Source organism: Brassica napus, chromosome C4 (genome assembly GCF_020379485.1).
Source record: "Brassica napus cultivar Da-Ae chromosome C4, Da-Ae, whole genome shotgun sequence".
In the NCBI taxonomy this organism is placed as follows: Eukaryota; Viridiplantae; Streptophyta; class Magnoliopsida; order Brassicales; family Brassicaceae; genus Brassica; species Brassica napus.
Window position 1 is genome coordinate 5,811,539 of NC_063447.1, and position 24,769 is coordinate 5,836,307.

A 24,769-nucleotide genomic window follows, 5' to 3' on the forward strand; every position below is an offset into this window, starting at 1 on the left:
ACTTCTGAGAAATGTGGCAGAAAACACATATTGGAAAAGTTTCCAGAGCTTCCTTCGGGGTTACATCATACTTATATCGATGAGATCGAATCAAATCTTGTAGTAGAACGGAACCCAGAAGAGTTCACGTTATGGCATGATCGCCTTGGCCACCCAGGAACTACAATGATGCGTAAAATCATAGAAAGTTCACATGGTCATCCACTGAAAATCCAGGAGATTTCTCAAGGGAATAAAATGACATGTGTTGCATGTTCTCTAGGAAAATTGATCGTAAGGCCATCGCCAACCAAAATCGATAAAGAATCACCAAAGTTCCTTGAAAGAATTCAAGGCGATATATGTGGACCTATACACCCACCTTGTGGACCATTCCACTATTTTATGGTATTAATTGACGCATCCAGTAGATGGTCACACGTTTGTCTATTATCATCTCGAAATGTGGCATTTGCGAGATTTCTAACTCAGATAATCAAACTGCGAGCACAGTTTCCTGATTATACTATTAAAAGAGTTAGACTAGACAACGCTGGTGAATTCACATCCCAAGCATTCAATGACTATTGTATGGTAATGGGAATTGAAGTTGAACATTCGGTTGCTCATGTTCATACGCAAAATGGTTTGGCTGAATCTTTAATTAAGCGTCTGCAATTGATTGCAAGACCATTGATCATGAGATCAAAACTTCCAACCTCTGTATGGGGACATGCCATTTTGCATGCAGAAGCACTCATTCGGATCAGACCGAGTGCATACCATAAGTATTCCCCACTACAGTTAGCGTTTGGTCGAGAACCAAACATTTCCCACTTTAGAATCTTTGGTTGTGCGGTATATGTGCCTGTAGCACCACCACAACGTACAAAGATGGGACCACAAAGAAGATTGGGAATATATGTTGGTTTTGATTCCCCATCAATTATAAGATACCTAGAACCACAGACTGGTGACGTCTTTACAGCACGTTTTGCTGATTGTCATTTTGACGAAAATGTATTCCCAGTTCTAGGGGGAGAAAACAAAAATGTTGGAAGTGATATAAAATGGAGTGTACCATCATTGTTATATCTTGATCCTCCTACTAAAGAGTCAGAACTAGAAGTTCGACGAATTATGCATTTACAGAGTATAGCTAACCAGCTACCTGATGCATTTGTAGATACCAAGACGGTAACTAAATCTCATATACCAGCTGCAAATGCTCCTGCTCGTATCAAAATGCCAAATGAACAAGAAAAGGAGGATGACACACGAGAGCCAAAAACACGCCTGAAGCGTGGTAGACCTGTTGGTTCTAAGGATAAGAATCCTAGGAAACAGAAGAAAGCTGAAATATATGATGCACCCAAAATAGCAGAAAATATTTTGGAAGAAATAAATGATAAGGATTCTGATGAATCAGAGCATCATGAATCAGAGCATCATGAATCGAAAGATAATCATGAGATTTCTATTAATTACATCCATAATAAAAGGATATGGAATAGAAATAAACAAAATGACCTTGATGATGCTTTCTCATATATTGTGTCAAGTGAAATAAATGAAGAAATCGATGATCCAGAACCAAAATCTGTCTATGAATGTCAAAAGAGACATGATTGGGAACAATGGAAAAATGCAATACAAGCTGAACTTGATTCGCTTAATAAACGAAAAGTATTTGGATCTATTGTGCTCACACCTGCAGATGTGAGACCAGTTGGGTACAAATGGGTTTTCGTTCGAAAGCGAAATGAGAAAAATGAGATTACGAGATACAAAGCTCGTCTAGTGGCTCAAGGTTTTTCTCAAAGACCTGGAATCGATTATGAAGAAACGTATTCTCCAGTTATGGATGCCATTACATTTAGATTCTTGATGAGTCTAGCAGCTGATAAAAATCTAGAGATGCGTCTCATGGATGTTGTTACAGCTTATCTATATGGATCATTAGATACTGATATCTACATGAAAGTTCCTGATGGATTTAAAATGCCAGAAGCATTAAGTTCCAAACCTAAAGATGTATGTGCAATAAAATTGCAAAGATCATTATATGGGTTAAAGCAATCTGGACGTATGTGGTATAATCGTCTCAGTGATCATTTAACAAAAGAAGGATATGTGAATGATCCTATATGCCCATGTGTTTTCATCAAGAAAACAATATCCGGATTTGTAATAATCGCGGTATATGTTGATGATCTTAACATCATCGGAACTCAAAAGGAAATACAAAAGGCATCAGACTATCTCAAAGGAGAATTTGAGATGAAAGATCTTGGACAGACACAGTATTGTCTTGGCCTACAAATAGAACATTCACAAAATGGTATATTTGTGCATCAATCCACATACACTAAAAGAGTGTTGAAACGATTTAACATGGATAAATCAACTCCTCTTAGCACCCCGATGGTCGTTAGGTCACTTAATATTGAAAGTGATCCATTTAGACCACCTGAGGAGAAAGAAGAGATACTTGGTCCAGAAGTACCATATCTAAGTGCAATTGGAGCGCTGATGTACCTTGCAAATTGTACACGGCCTGATATATCATTTGCTGTGAATCTTTTGGCAAGATTCAGCTCATCTCCAACTCGAAGACATTGGAATGGGATTAAACATGTTTTTCGTTACCTCCAAGGGACCATTGATTTGGGCTTATTTTATCCTAAAAGTTCAAAAGGTCAAATGGTTGGTTTTGCAGATGCAGGATATCTTTCAGATCCACACAAAGCCCGATCGCAAACAGGATACGTTTTTACGATCGGAGGCACTGCTATATCTTGGCGTTCCCAGAAACAAACGCTCGTGGCTACTTCTTCAAATCATGCTGAGATAATTGCACTCCATGAAGCAAGTAGAGAATGTGTATGGCTGAGATCAATGAGCCGACACATCTGTTCAAGCAGCGGGATTGGCGAAAATACGGAGCCAACTATTCTATATGAAGATAACGCGGCATGTGTTGCTCAAACGAAGGAAGGATATATCAAAAGCGATAGAACGAAGCATATTCATCCGAAGTTCTTCTCATACACTCAAGAGCTCGTGAAAGGAAAGAGATTGAAGTAAGATATGTCCAATCATGCGACAATGAAGCTGACCTCTTCACAAAATCACTCCCTACCTCGGTATTCAGAAAACACATCCATAACATTGGGATGCGCCATCAGAAGGATCTATGACTGTTCATTCGAGGGGGAGCTTACGTAGTTGTACTCTTTTTACCTTACTATGGTTTTTCCCATTGGGTTTTCCTGGAAAGGTTTTTAACGAGGCAACAAAGACGTTAAGCGAGAGCGGATAGTGACACCGGCCCCCAAGGGGGAGTGTTACGAAAGACAAAAGATAAGATGAGCCGTTTTCGTTGAATATATATAAAGATGTGGGGCCCGCTGCACTATTTGCACAGTGAATCCTACTTTTTCATGTCTATATAAACGAACGTTTGTGTTCGACGAAAGACACCATCTCTTCTCCTTCTTAATAACAAATTCTCTATTGTTATCAGTGTTATCTCCTATCTACGGGTATAAAATTTTCCCTTATTTAAATTCCTGCGATATAATAAAATTTCAGTTCTTTTTATAACAGGTATATCCACATATTATATATATGTATGCGACAACTGGTGTAGAGAAACCGTTGGTTTCAAGAGTTATATGATCATACGCTAAAAGCTGGGAGATATATGTGACGAAACTTGGAAGAATATATGAATAATTGACAAGTGGTTGGACCCATTTTGAAAGACTTTTTTGTTATATAAATCATAATTTTGGCTCTTATTTCGCTATAAGAGATGATGTAAGACAAAATTGACCAGCTGCTTGTAATAACTGGAAGTGTAATTATATATGAAATGATTCGATTTACACATAATATTCCTACTATAAATCGAGGACGCATACCACCATTTTTTTTGTGTTTGGGTTATTATTATCACAGTATATATCATATATAATCGTTAAACTTCAGTTTTAACCATAACTAGATTTTGATCCGTGAATCCGCACGGATGTATTTTTTAAAAAAATATGATGCTATTTGTTTATTATGTCACTATTTAGAGTTGGACAAAAAATTTGAATTCGAAGAACCGAACCGATCCCAATCCGAATAAGTAGTACCAAATCCGAACCGAAATTGATTAAATATCATATCCGAACTGAAATATTTTGGGTATCTAAAATATATTTATATACTTATATATTAATTATTTTTAGATTTAATATATATATAAACATCCAGAATATATATGATACATTTAAGTTCTTTTAAATACTTGAAAATATATACAAATAATCAAACGTAAATATCTAAAATAGTTAAAATATACTCAAAACTCCAAAAATACTTAAATAATTATCAATTCTCTATCCAAATATTTAAATCAAACCAATTTATATGTTAGGTTAGGTACTCTGACATATGTTATTCAAATTTATATGTAATATATTATATTGTTTATAGATTTTTTAAAAATTAAAGCATATAATAAATTTTAAAATAATTTAAATTGGTTATCTAAATCCGAACGGAATCCTCAAAGATCTGAACCGAATACGAAATCCCAAACAGGCCCGAAAACGAACTCGAACGCCCACCCCTAATCACTATTATATATCATATATGTGTCATCATAGGTTACAAAAATATGTGTTATCATATAATTAATCGTATTTTATATGTTCCATCAAATAAGTAATCTTATAATTAATAATATTTTATACGTACAGTCATATAAATAATCACATATATTATATTTTTAAATTTTAAGAAATATAAAAACCATAATTTAAGTTGGTGTTTGAAATTGGGCTTTGTATTGTATTTTTCTTATATATATTGAAAACATTTTTATAATGGTTATTGGAAAATATGTTAGTAAAAATCAAATTTCGAATATATGTATATTTTTGAATGAATTTTTGATATAAATCAATTTTAAATTATTACTAGATTTTGATCCACGCGCCAGCGCGGTTGTATTTTTTAAAAAATATGCTGCTATTTGTTTTGTATGTCACTATTTAGGGTTAGGCAAAAAACTCGAATTCGAAGAACCAAGCCGATCCCAATCCGAATAAATAGTACCAATTCCGAACTGAAATTGATTAATATCCGAATTATTCAAAATTTTGGTATTTGAAGAACTGAAACCTAATCCGATCCGAACCGAAGTATTTTGGGTATCCAAAATAGATTTATATACTTATATATATTAATTATTTTTAGATTTAATATATATATATAAAAACATCCAGAATATATATGATACTTTTAAGTTCGTTTGAATAAAACGTAAATATCTAAAATAGTTAAAATATACGCAAAACTCCAAAAATACTTAAATAATTATTAATTCTCTATCCAAATATTTAAACCAAACCAATTTATATGTTAAGTTAGGTACTCTAACATATGTTATTCAAATTTATATGTAATATATTCTATTGTTTATAGATTTTTTAAAAATTAAAGAATATAATAAATTTTAAATTTTTAAAAATAATTTAGATTGGTTATCCAAATCCGAACCGAATCTTCAAAGATATGAACCGAACACAAAATCCCTAACAGACCCGAAAACGAACCTGAACGCCCACACCCCTAATCACTATTATATATATTCTATATGTGTCATCATAGGTTACAAAAATATGTGTTATTTTATAATTAATCGTATTTTATACGTACCATCAAATAAGTAATCTTATAATCCCTGTTCGGAAACTCGCTAGGCGTTATACGCACGCTCGGGTCGGGCCTAGTGCTTAATGAATAAAACGGAGATTAATCGCAGATTAATCGGCGCCTAGTTTTATATATTAATGGTAGTTTGCATAGGAATACAAGCGAGTTAGTGTGGTCCTGTGGCTGAATACATCTGTTGTGCCTATCCCATCTCAAGTTTGATTAGCATAAGATTCAATTTTGCTCTTTATTTTTTGGCGAGTGGCATAATGGTAATTTAATCTTCTTCTTCATCTGAATCTCTTTAAGGGTTTAGCGATTACTGCAATTTTTTTCAGCGGCAGCCACTAATATCTTTCACATAATAATTCAATATCTTATGTTAAAGAGTTATTTACACCTCAAACATGTAGATCTGACATATACCAATGGATTTTGACCTCCAAAAGAACAAAAAGCTAAGTTTTTTAAACGGCTCCGTGGATTTAAGCGATTTTAGCATAATCGCAACAGTGAGAGAACGTAGAGCGTTTAACCGCCGCAAACGCGGCTGCGTCACCCGCGTTTTAGAACATGGCTTATAATCAATAATATTTTATATGTACAATCATATAAATAATCACATATATTATATTTTTAAATTTCAATGTGAAATATAAAAACCGTAATTTAAGTTGGTGTTTGAAATTGGGCTTTGTATTGTATTTTTCTTATATATATTGAAAATATTTTTATAATGGTTATTGGAAAATATGTTTGTAAAAATCAAATTTTGAATATACGTATATTTTTCAATGAATTTTTGATATAAATCAATTTTAAATTATTATTTTGATTTGAATATGTATATCAAGTAACATAAACCCATTACTTTTTAATATAATGTAATGGACTTCCAATTTTTTTAATAACATAAGCTCATTACTTTTTATTCTAACTAACTGTTATCCATGTTTCCAAACAACAATAATTTTATTTTAACTGTTATCTATGTTGCCAAACAAAAGGTTAAAGTACTTCTACTTTAATAAGATATATTTTGATTTGAATATGTATATCAAGTAAAATAAGTCAATTACTTTTTAATATAATGTAATGGACTTCTAATTTTTTTAATAGCATAAGCCCATTACTTTTTTTCCCCTAACTTACTGCTATCCATGTTTCCAAACAGCATAGTTTTTTTTAACTACTATATATGTTGTCAAACAAAAGCTTAAAATACTTCTATTTTAATAAGATAGATTAATTGACGTAAACTCATTCTCTAACGAAGAGTTGTATTTGATCATTCTATCACAAATATGTTTGTTTGTTTGTTTGCTAAGTTCTATCTACCAAAAAAAAAAGTTATATCTACAGCAAACTTTTCATTGCTACGTTATCTTTGTTTTTTTTGGGGGGTAGTAGCGTGAGCCTCTAGCTCTAATTACTACGTAGAGCCGTGAAGTTTGTTTTTGGGTAAATACCGAGTCTTCAAGTTTGGAACCTGTCTATCTATAGCTCCATGTTCGACTCTCTACATGTGCCCTAACTAGATACGTGTCCTAGTTTTACAAGTGTGTTTACTTTCTCTCTCGTGAATTAAATCCATAGAGGTCAATTGAAATTGGATTGTACCCATAAAAAGATTGTAGCCATATATTCTTGTCATGACAATGTCCTTCTCCTTTTAGTGGTTATCCTAATAACTTAAAAGAATATGCGCTTTCTCAACCGACTATTTTGGACGAGCTTCATTTGAACATCACCCGTGATAATATTTTTAAAATTGAACAGAACCCATAAGATTTTTGAGGCGATATTACGTCGTGTTCGAATATATGACTACGTTCAATTTATGTATGTGTTGTATATATAATCAAAGGTTGATATGGGTCATACGTAAAGATAAAGGTCCATTGCAATATTTGTGCTTCTTTTGTATTGACGCCATATATCATTTCATAGGTCTGCATTTCAATCTCATTCTACTATATATTGGAAAACACATACGTGGATTAATCTCATGCAATAAAGAAAAAAATGTACTAGTTATTAGACATTAATAAGTGATGGACTTAACTCACACCCAAAAGCTAGCACAAGAGTGGAGATTGTCACATCAGATATATATTGCCTAAGGAACCTCATCACCACCGATGTGGGATGTTAATAGCCCCTCTCGAGATGTGGGTGGGAAACGGTCCAATGGAAACAACCCAAGCCCAAGCCAAACATCTCGGACATACCACAGCAATATGGACCACTTGTACAGGCTATATAGGTAAGAAACTTTTTATGTGGGAAATCATATGTTGGGCTTTCATCATGAACTCTGATACCATATTAGTGATGGACCTAACTCACACATAAAAGCTAGCTCAAAAGTGGAAGATTGTCACATCATATATATATTGCTCAAGGAACCGCAACACCACCGATTTGGGATGTTAGTATCACTTCTTATCATTTACCCGAAATGCTAAGAAATAAAAGTTCCATTTCCGACCATTTTGAAGTTTATTTGTTCACGTAATTATTAAAAAAAACTACCAAAGGCTTTTCTATCTTTCACCACACACTTATGGGTTTATTAAAAGGGTCATTTTGCTGAATATTCATAGGAAGCCCATTAATGAAGAATATAGCCATGTAATAGTATCGTTGGTGGAATGGGACAATTACGCACACGTTTTCCCGTTTCGCTCCCTGGTCGCGCGTGAAGCGTGAGATTGGAGGAGGAACTATAAACCCATGTGTTTTATTTTTTTTGTACCAAACCTATGCCATAGACTTAGCCTGTCTAATCTCTAACATAACACTAAACACAAATAATTAGAAATTAAGCCTTTTCCACCCGGTGCTATACTACGGAGCATTTATAGTATGGGTATTAATATTACTTGTGCTATTCTTCTCTAATAAAAATAGAGAGAAACTATCAGAGGGTGTGTGCAATTGGTGTAGTATAATTTGAAAGTCAATAATATTTTACGCTTTCGGTTCAGGGTGTGTGTAATTGGTGTAGTGGATATGAAACATATCGGTTGCATCGTTGTTTCTCGAATGTGGCTTACACTTTGGTGTGAATCATGTCCTATAAGAAACTGAAAAGCTTGATGATGCAACACCATTTATTGTCGGCCTACTTGGTGCCCAAATGGGTAAAGTTTGGGATCCAGCATGAGAACGATGTAAGAGGGGGATAAAGTTCGAACTATGGAAGGTGGGTGTTGGAGGGTAGAGATGTGAGGAATGCCACTTACTTGACATTTCCATACTATATGCGGCGTAGTATAGAATCATACTGTTAACTTAGGAGGCATCCGTTGCATTGGTCTTTAACTATTAACACATTACGGTCTACACGGAAAGCTCTTAATTCCTCGAGGATCTGATTATAGCACCATTCGCCGATGGGACAGACAGCCCCTTAATGCAAGCATTAGACCATAAAAATGAAAGATCCAAATGAAAGAAGGTAAGATGATTCAGTTGAAAAACATAGACGCTGCGTGGGAACCCCGAAACTTAGGGAGCCCAAAGTAACAATTTTGGTGCCGCAAATTATATAAGTAAAACAACAGACGAAAGTAACTAATACATAGACCCAATAATTTTAGAATTACGCTAGTTTGTCTGGGTTAAAAGCTATGAATGCAGCAACTGCATATGACTTCGGCGCAACCGCTAATGAATCATCCGTCAAGTTCCGCAGTTAAGCCCAGTCACTACAGCGAAGTCCCCTATTGCATACCTTATTGGCTTTCCCGCAAACCGACACCATAGTTCATACTTCTTCCGGGTAACCAACTGACGGAAAAACAACTGGTGTGCAAACATAACTGAAAAGGTATATCCCCCCCCCCATTAGCATTATCAGCCGGAATTGCGATTCTGCTAACATCTCCTGCTGTGCATCAGATAGTGCTTCTTTGATAACGTCTATCTACCTTAAACTGAAGTAATTATTAATTCTTTTACGTCTGCTTGGTTGTACCCTGTCTGATACAACTGTTCCGGCAAACCAAATTCTTCCATCCTACAAAAAAAAAATACAGTTCTCAGTTCTGCAACATTGCTATAGACTAAATATGTCCAAACCCACACTACGAAACCTACATTATATAATACAACAGCAACAACCATCAGCGTCTTCAAACATCCTCTTCATACTATACTAGATTTCTATATGGTATATTTTATCCGACTTCACCATTTCAATCTCTTAAAACTATACCACTACAACTATTGTATCCATTTCAAGGTAACACTAATCCAACACATACTATACAATTTTCGAGTATAGAATAGTATAGTACTCACTGAAAACAGGTCCCATACATACCTTTCTTCTTCGCAAATTCCCTCTTGCGCCGGCGTCCGGTACGCCCCGTCGAACTGATTCTACAGCTTACTCTGCAATATCATCTGGTTTCCCAAATATTTTGGACAACAAAAGATTTCGTGTTACTCAGCCCTCAAAAACCCGGTTCATATTTGTTATTGAAATCGGATTTACCTTTCCTCGCCGCTTTTGTCTCCACGCCGTCTTCTCCGTGGAAACCCTAACACTTGAAATCCATATGTCGGCGCCTCCGCTTCTCCTTTCAACCACCGTTTCCTGTTTTTGTAGCCGTCAGAATTGAGGTATACTTCCGAAAATCCCTAAATAATATTTTGCCTCTCTCATGAGAAAACCTATTCTTAACAAAATGATTGCGACCTCTCGTTTTTCCTGAATATAAAAAAATATTGTTCTCACCCTTCTACGCGCATGTAAGGGTATTTTGTCCACATTTGCTATAATATGTAACATATCATATCATGCTTTTACCTTTGGTTAGTGTCTCAATATAAATCGTACTATGTATATGCGTCCAAATTTCCCTTATTAAAACAAGCAATATCACATAACCTACCAGTTATAATTTCTAATCAAAGAACATGAGTTTACCAATCATGCTTCTCCAATATAAATGTATTTCTCACTTATTACTCCATCGTCATTTTGTATACCTAAAAATCAAAATCGCATCTTTCGTTTACAATGTTATATGCTTATATACACATGTGCTGCTGTTGCTGTGTATGCATACTTGAGTCTAAATGTAAATGTCTATATAATTATCCCTGAAAATGATATGTCGTTGGTTACAAATGAGATTATAATTCAAATTACATACTAAAATTTAAACACAGAAAAATACAAAATGAAATCTTATAATTTGAATAAAATATTGGAGTTGGTGGACCTAGATGCTAAGAAGAGTGCACATGCACATATGACCAATGATTCCCCACAAATAATCAGACATCTGAGACCCTAATAGCATCAAACCACGTGCCTTCCTTCCGTTGCATTTGTTTTATTTGTTTCATATTCTTCATTAACGAGAAACCTAACGATCGAATATGAAAATAATTAGAAATTGAAAGAAATTAGTAAATCTGAGAGGGAAATTCAATTTTCCTTAAGATAAGTGTTGGGACTTGGAACAATGGCTTTGAGCCTTTGACCAAACCTCATGCACTATTCATTGTGTTAAATAAGTTTTTTTGTAGGGAAAACAAAAATAAATTCATACTCTACTCTCCTCTCTCTCTGTTCATAAAAGATCTATATTCTATATTTTTCACACATTTTAATAAAATACATTAAATTTGCATAATTTTTTGTGTTTATTTTTTTCCAATAACTTTAAGCTAATAAAAAATCAATTAGTGTAGTTAAGTTTTTTGAAGTTTGCAATTAGTTAATAAAACATGCATTGAAAAAAATAAAAAAATGATTTTTTTAAACAAATTTTTTCTCTAGAATATATAACTTTAAGTAACGGAAGGAGTATTATCTTAGAAAATGTGAGATTTTTTATTTGTACATATTTTTTTAAAGCTCGATCACCAATGAAATATTTCAGTCTCCTGTGCATGCTTTCTAATTAATTATTGGATTTCTCATGTATTTTTAGCCCATCAAATGGGATTGTTTTAATCACAAATGTAATTTACATCGTACTGTTTTTTCTGAATGAGTTATATTGAAATCAACCGGTGTACTACATGGGAAGAATATTGTTTTATTTCGAGTCATAACATTAAAAATGTCAAATTTGATCCATCTGAATCCATCAATAATGATCATTGGCTTCTTAAAAGGCCAATGAAATGTTTGATGTTTAAATATACTTGGCAGTGGGCACGTTAATTATCTGGAGAATCTCGATAAGGGCACACATATTCATTAGCATATCAGTCTAAAGAAATCGAACTGGCCATAATCAATATAATTTTATCATGTTAGATTATTAATCTATGGCAATTGGATTGGCCATATAGTCTATTTTTTATACAGTAGATACATTATCATGTTAGATCTATAGACTGGAACGTAGCTAATACATTGAGTTTTTCACATCTTTACACTTTATTTAAAGAAAACCATATCTAACATTCAACAATGCGACTGCCTCCAGTTAATAATTAGTTAATTACTTTATATTTTTAACCGGCAAACATAAATAATCAATAACTTATACTACATTTTGTAATAAATACTAACTAGATTTTGACCCGCGATTTCTAATCGCGGGATTATTTTCTAAAAAAACTTTAATTTTTGATATTTTATTTTTTGTTGTGTTAATATTTTTATTTTTGGCACATATATACTATAAATTATATTAAATTTTAACCCATTCTAAAGATATACTATGTAAAAAATATATTAATTATTCTCATATTTTTTTAATTTTGGTATATATATGTTTTCGATGCCATGAATATTATAATAATTTATTTTATATAATATTATGTAATTTATATAATGAAAATAAATTTTTCTAACCCAATAAATTTTCATGTTTATCAATTATTCCAATTACTTCATTTTTATCGAACTGTATTTCAAAATACTAAACAACCGATTTTTTTGAAATATCAATACTATGAAAATAGTAATCATTTTATTTATATAAAATTTATATGGTTTAATTTCCAACTGATTTTATATTATAACCTGAAAAGAAAAATTCATGCTGTAAAATGAGATATGTTAGTGTAAATAAATCCATAAATGATTTAATGTTAAAAACACCTACCTAATAGCAATAATTATTTGCTTATTTATAAACGAACTAAACACTTATTATTTACAAATAATCTAAACAAACTTGTATATTATGTAAACAAAATTATTTTCAAAAGATTTATTTCCTTATTAAATGAGTGAAATTAATTGAAAAGATCTTTAAAATAAGCAATGGCATGACAATGTAAATAAATTGAAAACTAATGGCAGAATCCTATTAGGGATTTTGCTTTAATAGTATAGATCAGCCCTTTTGTTCATAAGTCGATTTCAAATGGATGAGAACATCAAACTTTTGATATTTCACGAAAGAATAAGTTAATCATTTTGACTCAAAGCTACAACGATTGTAGTGTAGCATAAAATAACTGAATGAACCGGTCGTACACTCAATGACAAACAACATATACAACTAATTATCACGCCATATATATTAAAACATATTTATGTTATTGTACTTAGAAGTATATGCGAATTTCAACTAAAGAATGAGAATACGTGGATTAGTCAGAGATTTAAAAGTCAAGAACGATCCATTATACAATCTTTACAATGACATGCATCAATATACATATTACATGTAAACATTTTTAGAGTTACACATACAGAGCGCATCCACGAAAACCTATAACCTTTCACATAGACAAAAAGTTGTACGTTTTCAGAGACAGTGGTTAGGAGATACACTTACCTTTGCATCTGAACAAAGTTTTCAGAGATAGTGGTCAGAAGATACACTTAACTTTGCATCTGAACAAAGCTTCGACTACTATGTCTTTTCAAATGAAAGGCACACTACAAGAAAACATCGGTATTCTGACGGACATTCCGACGGAAAATGAAATCTTCGGAATTTCCTCGGAATATACCGACGGAATTCCGAGGAAACATCAATCCGTCGGAATATTACGAGGAAATTCCGACGAACTAGTGATCGATCGATGCGTTTTTGGACATATACCCATCGATCGATCACATTGTTACGCTTTGGTCCATCATAGTGATCGATCGATGCGTTTTTGGACATAAATACATCGATCGATCCGTTTATAAAAAAACATTCGAGATTTTGAAACCCCAAACACTAGTTCCTCAGAATTTCCTCGGAATATTCCGAGGAAATTCCGAGGAACACTTGATATCCTTGATCGATCGATGGGATAATCTCATCGATCGATCACATTGTTACGCTTTGGTCCATCATAGTGATCGATCGATGCATTTTTGGACATAAATACATCGATCGATCCGTTTATAAAAAAACATTCAAGATTTTGAAACCCCAAACACTAGTTCCTCAGAATTTCCTCGGAATATTCCGAGGAAATTCTGATGAACACTTGATATCCTTGATCGATCGATGGGATAATCTCATCGATCGATCACATTGTTACGCTTTGGTCCATCTTAGTGATCGATCGATGCGTTTTTGGACATAAATACATCGATCGATCCGTTTATAAAAAAACATTCGAGATTTTGAAACCCCAAACACTAGTTCCTCAGAATTTCCTCGGAATATTCCGAGGAAATTCTGAGGAAGAAAAGGGTTTCCTCGGAATTCCCTCGGAATATTCCGAGGAAATAGGTTTTTAAACCGAAAACAACGTTTTGCGGTTTGAATAACACCTATATAACCCTTATTAAGTGTCTTACGTTCATTATGAAGTCAAAAATTTGTTCATTACCCTATAATAAACACTTTTCCGATTGTATGAACGAAATCCCCACAACATAAGAGAAACACTTATACACTTTAATGAACGGTATAGGGAATACTTACAATTCGTTTTGAAATTTGTTATTTCATGGTTTATGCTCATCTATACAAAGAATCTTCAATGGTATGCATTACAATTGTATAAGAAATGAAATACGACAAAAAAAAATTGATGTTTTGAAACCCCAAACACTAGTTCCTCGGTATTTCCTCGGAATATTCCGAGGAAATTCTGAGGAACAATATAAATTAATAGAAATACATGCACAGGATATTCTTTTTCCTCGAATTAATGAAAATATTCCGAGGAAATTCCGACGGATATTTAAGTGGCCGTCGGAATTTTCTCGGAATATTTTCATTTAACCGGGCAAACAAGCCGCCAAATATTTTGCGAAAATTGAAATTGAAAATACTGAGGGAATTCCGACGGAAAATATCCGTCAGACCCAAGGTTTTATAAACTCGAACCGCATCTTCTTCCCTATTTCTCTCTTCTTCCCCATTTCTCTCTTCTTCCTCTCCGGCGATCTCTCTCTCCTTCCGGCGTTCTCCACCTTCTCTCGCGACGATCTCTCCGGCGAATCCTTTCCATTCCTTTACAAATCATGTAAGGACCTTATCCCACTCTCTTAGGTCCTATTTGTTAGGTTTTTAAGTAGATTTGATGATTTTAGAAGTTTTTTGATAGATTTTTGTTAGGGTGATTGGGTAGAATTGTGATTTGTTGTGTAATAGGTTTAGAATTGTGATTTGGTTGTGTTGAATTGATTTAGAATTTTTTTTTATAAATTGTTTATTATTTTGTATTTACAAAACATTTATATAAATTCGATTTTACAAAACGTTTTTGTATATAAATTCGATTTTTGGATTTATAAAAGATGATTTCATATTTATAAAAATATTTATATTTATTAAAACTAATTTTGTATTTATAAAACATTTTTTTGATTTATAAACACTATTTTTTTTATTTTTGTATTTATAAAAACTATTTTTAAATATACAAAACGTTCTTTGTATATAAATTCGTTTTTTGGATTTATAAAAGATGATTTCATATTTTAAAATTAATTTTGTATTTATAAAACATTTTTTGATTTATAAACACTATTTTATTATTTTTTGTATTTATAAATACTATTTTGTATTTATAAAAAGATGATTTCATATCTATAAAAATATTTATATTTATTAAAACTAATTATGTATTTATAAAACATTTTTTATTTATAAACACTATTTTATTATTTTTTGTATTTATAAAAACTATTTTGTATTTATAAAAAGATGATTTCATATTTATAAAAATATTTATATTTATTAAAACTAATTTTGTATTTATAAAACATTTTTTTATTTATAAAAACTATTTTTTTATTTTTTGTATTTTAAATATGTTTTCTATTTCAATTTTAATTTTATATTTTTGAATTTCAATTTAAAAAAATAAATTTATAATTTTTTTTTGAATTTTGGAAATATTCCGAGGAAGTGTATCCCTCGGAATATTCCGACGACATATTCCTCGGAATATTCCGAGGAATTTCCGACGAAAAAAGTCCTCGGAATATTCCGAGGAAATTCATTTCCTCGGAATTCCGTCGGAAATTTCCGAGGGATTTCCGAGGAAAGATGAATTTCCGAGGAGTTATTTCCGAGGACTTTTTTCGTCGGTATGTCGTCGGAATAGCGTTATTCCGACAACATACCGACGATTTTTTCCCTCAGTATGCCGCTGTTTTCTTGTAGTGGCACATAAATCAACATTTAACTAGCGCTCAGAGACCTCGACATTACGTTAACTTTTGACACTGAAAAATCGTGTATTTTTTCCGTTTTACGTATTAGAACTTGTAATTAAGTTTATTTGTTGCGAGTTTTTTGATTAGTAGAGGAAGAATACAAAGTTTAATGTATATGCATGGTCAAAGAACATCCATTAGTTTCCTTTTAATTGGAGAGCATCATACTATATTGCGATAGTGATTTTAAATAACTGACATTTTAAAGCTTGAATGCAGTTAATTAGTTATTATATTAGTCAACACAGAATTTAATTACTCTGAAGTTAACTTCATAATTTTCAAAAATTTATTGAAATACATTTTTTTTAAATGGTTTACCACAGTATTTCAGGTGGTATTTACTAAGGTGTGTATTAAATATCAAAATGAAAGCAAATATGAACGAATGTTATCATATTGAATAACCAAAAATTAGCTTTTATGTTATTTATGTATTAATTTATTTTTTTTACAGGTTTGCAGGACACCATCTCACAAGTCATTACTGATAATTAAAATACAACTTTACGTACTGAACGTAAAATGTTTTCATCCTAATTTGCTAAGGATTATATATGAATATCATGAGATTCATGAACATATAGGAATAATATAATGGAAAATAACAAAAATCTTGTAGTCAAGAGAAATATCTTCAAAGCTACTTTATTCTACAGGAATTAATAGATAGTTTCTATGTGAATTTGAAAGATTTACATTCTATTTAATTTCATTGATTTTTTCTTAACAAGACTATAAATATATTTTCTAAATAGGTTGAGAGAAAGAAAAGTTCCGAATCAAAAAAATATATTTATATTTGTATTTTCCAATTTAAAATGGCTGATAAATATTTAACTGGAAAATAATTTTGTATTATTTTACATCCCTGTAGTTAATCATTTCCCTCTAATGTGGACCATAATACAAAATCTCTTATATATAAAAGGAGAAGCATTGTATTAAATGCATTCACATTAAAATGGACACGTGACAGTCTCACAATGATTTGATAATAAATATGCTAACGCGTTCACACTATATTCATAAATGTGTTCACACTATATATTTTGCGCATCTTTTAATATAAAACTCACATGCATGGTTTTAATAAAACTCTGAATTTTTTTGATTCGAATCAAAAATTCGATCCATTATCCATTTTGATTCGATTCATTACCCGTTTTGATTTGAATAAAAAAATCTTAATATTCGTAACTCTACGAAACAAATCAAATATTAAAATACAATATCCAAAAACAAGCAAATCACAAATACCAATATTTTTAAGAATGAATATATAATTCGATCTGTTATATGCATATATATATATATATATGTAAAGAATTATACATATACATTATATATATATTATAGTTTATATAAGTCTTACAACATTTTTATGAACTAAATTTATTATATTAGGCACTATATATATATTTATGTCAATATCACTAACGTTTAATTATATACCATATAAAATAAATAAAATGATTATTTTGATTTATGTACTAAAAACATGATTGTAAATTAACAAAAGGTATTGGTTTTGATCCTGGCAATCTCAAAATACACTTTTTAAATAATTTAGTTTTAATATTTATTTCAAAAAATCTTTTAATGAAATATCATGAAAATATTTCAATCACCTTCTTTTGAGTTTGTTCGAAGAGTGAGAGATTTGATCATTTGTCTAATATTTGTTTCTTCATAACCCAATACAGCTATTATAATTTTTCCGAACAGAACTTATGATCTTAGTACGTTGGGGTTTGATTATCATATGAACCCAACTATGATTCAATGATATCCAAAATTAGTGTAATATGTTAATGTTTCACTACAAGAAAACATATTTTTTACTAGGACAGTATTCGTTGTAAATTCGTCGTAAACGGGGTGTTACGACGAATTAACGTCGAAAAACGTTTCGTTGTTAAACGTCCGTCGTAACGGAGGTTTCGTCGTAAATGACTCGTTTCGTTTACGACGAAATATATTCCTCGTAAAGCGCAGGGAAAGGATTCGTCGTAAACGACACGTAATTATTTCGATGTAAAGCACACGTAAATACTTTCGTTGTAAATCACTCGTAAACATTTCGATGTAAAACCCTCGTAAATATTTCGATGTTAATCACTCGTAAACATTCGATGTAAACTCCATGTAATGTTTACGAGGAGTTTACATCGTTTCTTATTATATTATTATTAATTAGTATATAATAGATTTTAATTTATATTTAATATTCAGAATTTAAAATAATTTAAATTTTAAAACGAAATATGAAATTGGAAAACATATTTTAAAAAGTCATACAATAATATTTAAATTCATAATACAAACAGAAAAATAAAAAAAACTACATATTCTCGAAGTAGTTGGTGGGGTTGCTCGGCTGTTGACGGGTTGGATCGGACTCTTGGGGATCTCGTGGTGGCATTCCAAGAGCGGCTCGTCTCTCACTCAACATTCTCTGCATAACCGGGTTTCCCACGGCCATCACGTCTAGCAAATCCTCAAGAGAGTCTAAACGAACCTGCTGGCTATCCATTCGAGCCTTCATCTGAGCAGTCTCTTCATCCCGTCTCGAAGTGTATGACGAAGTTGCCCTTGCAACTTCGTTAACAGAGCCTATACCGACTATCCGTCCCTTTTTTTAGGAGCCACCTATAAAATCAAAACATATATTAATATAGTTAATTATGTTAAAATATTTAAAATAATGTAAACAAAAAATTTAAGTTGTACCTCTTCGAAGATTCTGTCAACTTCTTCGGTGGACAATGTGACTGGTAATCCATCGGGCGACTCCTGGATTAGTTGCGTCTCATGTTCTTCAATCCGACCAGCCACTGTTTGGAAGAGTTTCTCAGATGCAGGATCCACAAAAACTCCGTCGGATGTGGCGTGAGTCATCTTGAATAGGTCAGACAGAGAAGGTAAGACTCCCGTCTTCTCGAACTACAAAAAAAAAAAATATATTATAAATTATATAAATTGAATATTTTAAAATATATATTTAAAACAAAACTTATAGCTTCTAGACGGACTCCTGCATGAGGTTTTTGTCCGGTTCTGTGAAGCATGGGCAAATGACCATCTTTATCCTTCGTCCTTCGAGAAGCCGAGCACGAATTGGCCTTTTTGATCGAAGAGGAGTGCTCCCAATAGGCGATGAGGCCATCACACACATCCGTCGTGAGCTCAGTGGGCTTTCCCTCATACCCGTAGATCTCCCACTTGTCCTTCCAATCAGAGACTGTGTTGCAGAGGCGTATCTTTGCCTTTGCAACGAATTCCGCCTTCACTCTTTCGGTGATTCCCAAAGACCAATGCCACTTTTGCTGAAACATAAAATTTTGAAAAAATTACAATTAATAATAAATATTAAAAAATATATATATATATAATAAATATATATATATATATATATATATATATATATATTTAAAGTGAAAATTTAATTAAATTTAAAAATCTTACCGCAAAACATTTAAACCACGTGATCTTAACGTGATTTGGTGTCTTGCTCCAGTTCGGGTATGCCCCGTCGTAGTAACCCTTAATCGTCGCCGAAACGCTCCGGCTAACACGGTTGTTAGCCCCAAACCTGAAAAAAAAACAATTTAACCGTTAGAAAATAAAAATTAATTAAATTTTAATGTAATAAAAATTAATAACTTACCAATAAGTTCCTCGGGGTCTATCGGGGTCTAGAACATCCAAACCCTCCCGTCCAGGCTGGGCAAGCAAATCCTCCACCGTATATCTCGCGAAGGGAGCATATGAAGGCACACGCAAATCCGGATGAACTGCACCTTCTGGGACAGGCTCAGGTGTAGCCGCCGGAGGAGGAGGTGGAGGCATCTGCGGTGGAAGAGGAGGACTCGAAAAAACTCTCTGAGAAGTCTGAGAGTCTGGAACTGCATCGGAAGACGATGGACCGGAAGAAGATGTACCGGAACCATAGCCAAACAACTGGGCATAAGTAGGTGCTGCTGGTTTCCTTATAGGAGCCATCTAAAAAAAATTAAAATAAATTTAATCAATTATGACGACATAATTAAAAAATTATTCTGTTACCTAACTAATCACCTAAACAATAGTATTCCGTCATCTAACTAATCACATAAACTAATTATCTAACTAATCACCTAAACTAATTACCTAACTAATTAATAACCTAAACTAACTTTAAAAAAAAAAGGAGGAAAGAGAATGTACCTTAGAGGGAGAGGAGAGGAGTTTGGGAGGAATGAACGAGGCAGCCTCGTCTCGGCGTCTCAATATATAGAAAAGGATTCGTCGTAAACGCGACGTAATATTACGACGAAGTTACCATGCCCGTTTTTTCATTTACGACGAAGTTACCAGGCCCGCGTTTTTCGATTTACGACGAAATTACGTCGAAACATCGGTTTATGACGAATTTACCAGGCCCGCGTTTACGACGAATTTACCAGGCCCGCGTTTTTTCATTTACGACGAAGCTACCAGGCCCGCGTTTTTCGATTTACGACGAAATTACGTCGAAACGTCGGTTTACGACGAATTTACCAGGCCCGCGTTTACGACGAAGTTACCAGGCCCGCGTTTTTCAATTTACGACGAAATTACGTGGAATAGATAACCATTTACGACGATTTTACAACGCTTAACCCTAAACACCGAGAATGAAATCCCTAAACCCCAAAGTCACATATCATCTAACATCATATCTCTTCTCTACTACTTTGTGCTCTTTCTCCAACTTAAACTCTAAAACCCTAAAACTCCAAATAATTTTTTAAAAACTAAACAAATACATATTATATAAAACAACATTTGTTACACATACATTAGGATGATAAAAAAACAATATTTCTTTAAACATACGTTACAATAGAGAAATACAACATTTGTTACATATATTACATCACTCTAAATCGTTTTCGTTCTCATCAATATTACATCACTCTAAATCGTTTTCGTTCTCATCACTATCATTACAATCATCATCGTCGCTTCTCTCGAACTCGTCTTCACGTGCTTCATCTGTCGCATCTTCGGGAATATCTTCATATTGAAAGTTTTGCGGGTCGATCAAAAGGATTTCATCAGTTGGTTGTTCTGGTACCTCAACTTCATTGATAGCGTCTTCTTCTTGCAAGGGCGGTTCTTCTCCAGCGACAATGCGTCCACGAGGTGTAATTTTGATAGCAGCTAACCAGTTTATCCCGGAAGTTCGAAGCCGAGGATAAGGAAGGAAGCTAACTTGCTCGGCTTGTGAAGCTAAAATGAAAGGCTCAAATTTGTTGTATCTTCTCCCAAAATTGACATCCACAACACCAAATTTGTTATACCGAATCCCTCGGTTCACAACAGGATCGAACCATTCACATTTGAAGAGGACGCATTTTAGCTTCAATAACCCCGAAAATTCCACTTCAATAATCTCCTGCAAGATCCCGTAAAAGTCCGTTTCACCTTTCACACATATTCCGTAGTTACTCGTTGCCCGATGTCTCCCATACTCGTATGTGTGAAAGGTAAATCCTCGTGTGAAATACATAGGTGATGTGGTGACCTTTGCAACTGGACCTTGAACCAATTCGTGAAACCATACGGGATAATAAGGATCGTCATAATCAACCTGCAAAAAGCAGTTATTCTTAATTAATATTGAAGTATCAAAACACTTACTTAATTAATCAATGTATGAGATATATTACGTACCTGTGATTTTAACCACTTGACAAAGTGCTTATCTTTACGTGTGTCCACATCAGTTGCAGATATTCCTGGTATTGCTTCTTCAACTTGAGATACAAACATGCTGCAAATTAAACAAATAATCAAGTCATACATAATTAACTTCAATTCATATAATTAACATTCACAAAAATATTTACCTTTCAAAGTAACGGGTCACTGCATCCTCGCAGTTGAGCAGAATATAAGTGTGGGCACTATGTTTATCCTCTTCACATGACCACCATACTTCTTTCGTTTTACCACCAAACCGTGCAATTTCGCAGAAAATGTCAGGAACACCATCAATTGGATATGATGTCGGTACTCCACCATCATCATATCTTCTAGGAACTCTTTTCCTCGTACGAACAGTTGGAGCAAAGTAGTATGATGTGAAGTTAGATGTTTCGGCTGTCAAACTCCCCGCAACTATTGAACCTTCCACCTTTGCAAGATTTCTTGCTTTCCCCTTCAAATGTTTCATCTGTCGCTCATACGGATACATCCATCCGTTGTGAACAGGTCCACGAAGCAATGCTTCATACGGTAGGTGGACAACTAGATGCTCCATGACGTCAAAAAATGAAGGAGGAAATATCTTCTCCAGGTTGCACAATATGATCGGAATGTTATGATGAAGTTGTTCGATGACTTCTTCCTTGAACGTACGTGTGCTAAGATCTCTGAAAAAAGCGCTGATGGCTGTATATTGCAAAAGTAATCAAATTAATAACATTTCATAACATATGTATATATATTATAAATTTATAATTACCTGCAAGTGCTTCATGGACATTTGCTGGAAGGAGCTCGGCAAAAGCAAATGGAAGTAGTCGTTGCATAAACACATGACAATCATGACTCTTCATTCCGGAGAACTTTTGACCTCGTTCAACACATCTTGACAGATTTGAAACATAACCATCAGGAAACTTAACTTCTGATGCAACCCAGTCAAACAAGGTTGTTTTGGCTTCTGATGACAACCGGAAGATGGGAACAGGAACGTTTCCATTGCTCTTGATATGTAACTCACTTCTTGAGCAAATATCAGGTAAGTCCATCCTTGACTTTTTGTTATCTTTTGTCTTCCCAGGGACGTTAAGTAATGTATTCATGATGTTCTCAAAAAAGTTCTTCTCAATATGCATGACATCCAGATTGTGGCGTAAGAGAAGATCCTTCCAATAGGGTAGCTCCCAAAATATACTCTTCTTATGCCAATTGTGAGACACACCATACCCATCAGGCATATTTCCAGGAACATGCCAATTTCCTCCAACTTTAACTGTTTCCTGAGCTCCGTAATAATCAATGTCTGCTTCGATCTGCTGGCCGGTGAGATATGGAGGAGGACCGTCTCTGACAATTTTTTTGTGCCGAAACAATGTCTTATTTCTTCTGTACGGATGGGCAAGTGGAAGAAAGCGACGATGACAATCAAACCAACAACTCTTCCTACCATTCTTCAGTTGAAAAGCATCCGTCGATCCAAGACAATATGGACAAGATAATCTTCCATGTGTTGTCCAGCCAGACAACATCCCATAAGCAGGGAAATCACTTATCGTCCACAGCAGAACTGCTCGCATCGTAAAATTGTTTTTCAAGGAACAATCGTACGTCCTCACCCTTTCTGACCACAATTGCTTTAGCTCTTCTATCAACGGTTGAAGAAAAACATCAAGAGACCGTTTTGGATGCTTCGGCCCAGGGATTAATATGGTCAAAAATAGAAATTCTTGTTCCATGCACATATCCGGCGGTAAATTGTACGGCGTAAGAATGACTGGCCACAAAGAATATTGTCTACCAGACATTCCAAATGGACTAAATCCATCGGTGCATAACCCAAGATAGACATTCCGAATATTTGTAGCAAAATCTGCGTGTACCTTGTTGAAATGTTTCCACGCTCTTGCGTCTGATGGATGTGCAACCTCCCCATCTCTCTGGACATGTTCCGCATGCCACCTCATCGACGCAGCAGTCCTCTCAGATTGATATAATCTAATCTGTCTGTAATTAGTAGGTACCACATCCTTTGGTACGGTACCCTATTCCTCCCACGGCCTTGCGGTTTGAATCGTGGTTTTTTGCAGAATCGACACTCTTCTAACTTGTCATCTTCTTTCGAGTAAATCATGCAGTTGTCGATGCAAACATCAATCATCTCCGAAGGCAACCCAAGACTATAAACCAATTTCTGAATCTCATAATAAGATTCAGCAGACACGTTGTCTTCTGGCAAATACTCTTTAAACAACTCCGCCCATGCATCCATGCAATTCTCAGGTAAATTATGATCCGTTTTAATATTCATCATCCTAGCTGCTAGAGACAATTTAGAGAGACCTTCTCTACAACCAGTGTAGATTGGTTGATTTGCAGCATCTAGCATTTCATAAAACCTTTTTGCATCCAAATTAGGTTTTTCTACATTTCCAGTTCCATCAGCTATTGTTGTAGTTGTTTCTAAAAATGCATCACTAATCATATCTTGAACCCTATCATGATCTACCATCTGCTCATGATCTTGATGATAATTATATTCATTATGCAAATGATTCGGTTCTTCACTATGATGACCACCCTCAAAATTATTATTACTACTACTAGCTTCATTTTCCCCATAACCCTCTCCATGTTTATACCAAATGTAGTACTGTGGTGTAAATCCTCTGTTTACTAAATGCTTCCATACAGTTTCACTACGTGCAAATTTTGAATTCTTGCATTTCCGACAGGGGCAGAACATCT

The 24,769-nt window shown here is 33.7% G+C and overlaps 1 long non-coding RNA gene across 1 annotated transcript; it reads right to left on the minus strand.

Moving 5' to 3' along the window:
- Positions 1-9,118: 9,118 nt before the first annotated feature.
- On the minus strand, positions 9,119-11,239 carry LOC125585064. Its single transcript, XR_007321936.1, has 3 exons — positions 10,196-11,239; positions 10,022-10,104; positions 9,119-9,715 (listed from the first exon to the last, which is right to left on the minus strand). It is a non-coding gene; the product is annotated as an uncharacterized LOC125585064 (long non-coding RNA).
- Positions 11,240-24,769: the final 13,530 nt, after the last annotated feature.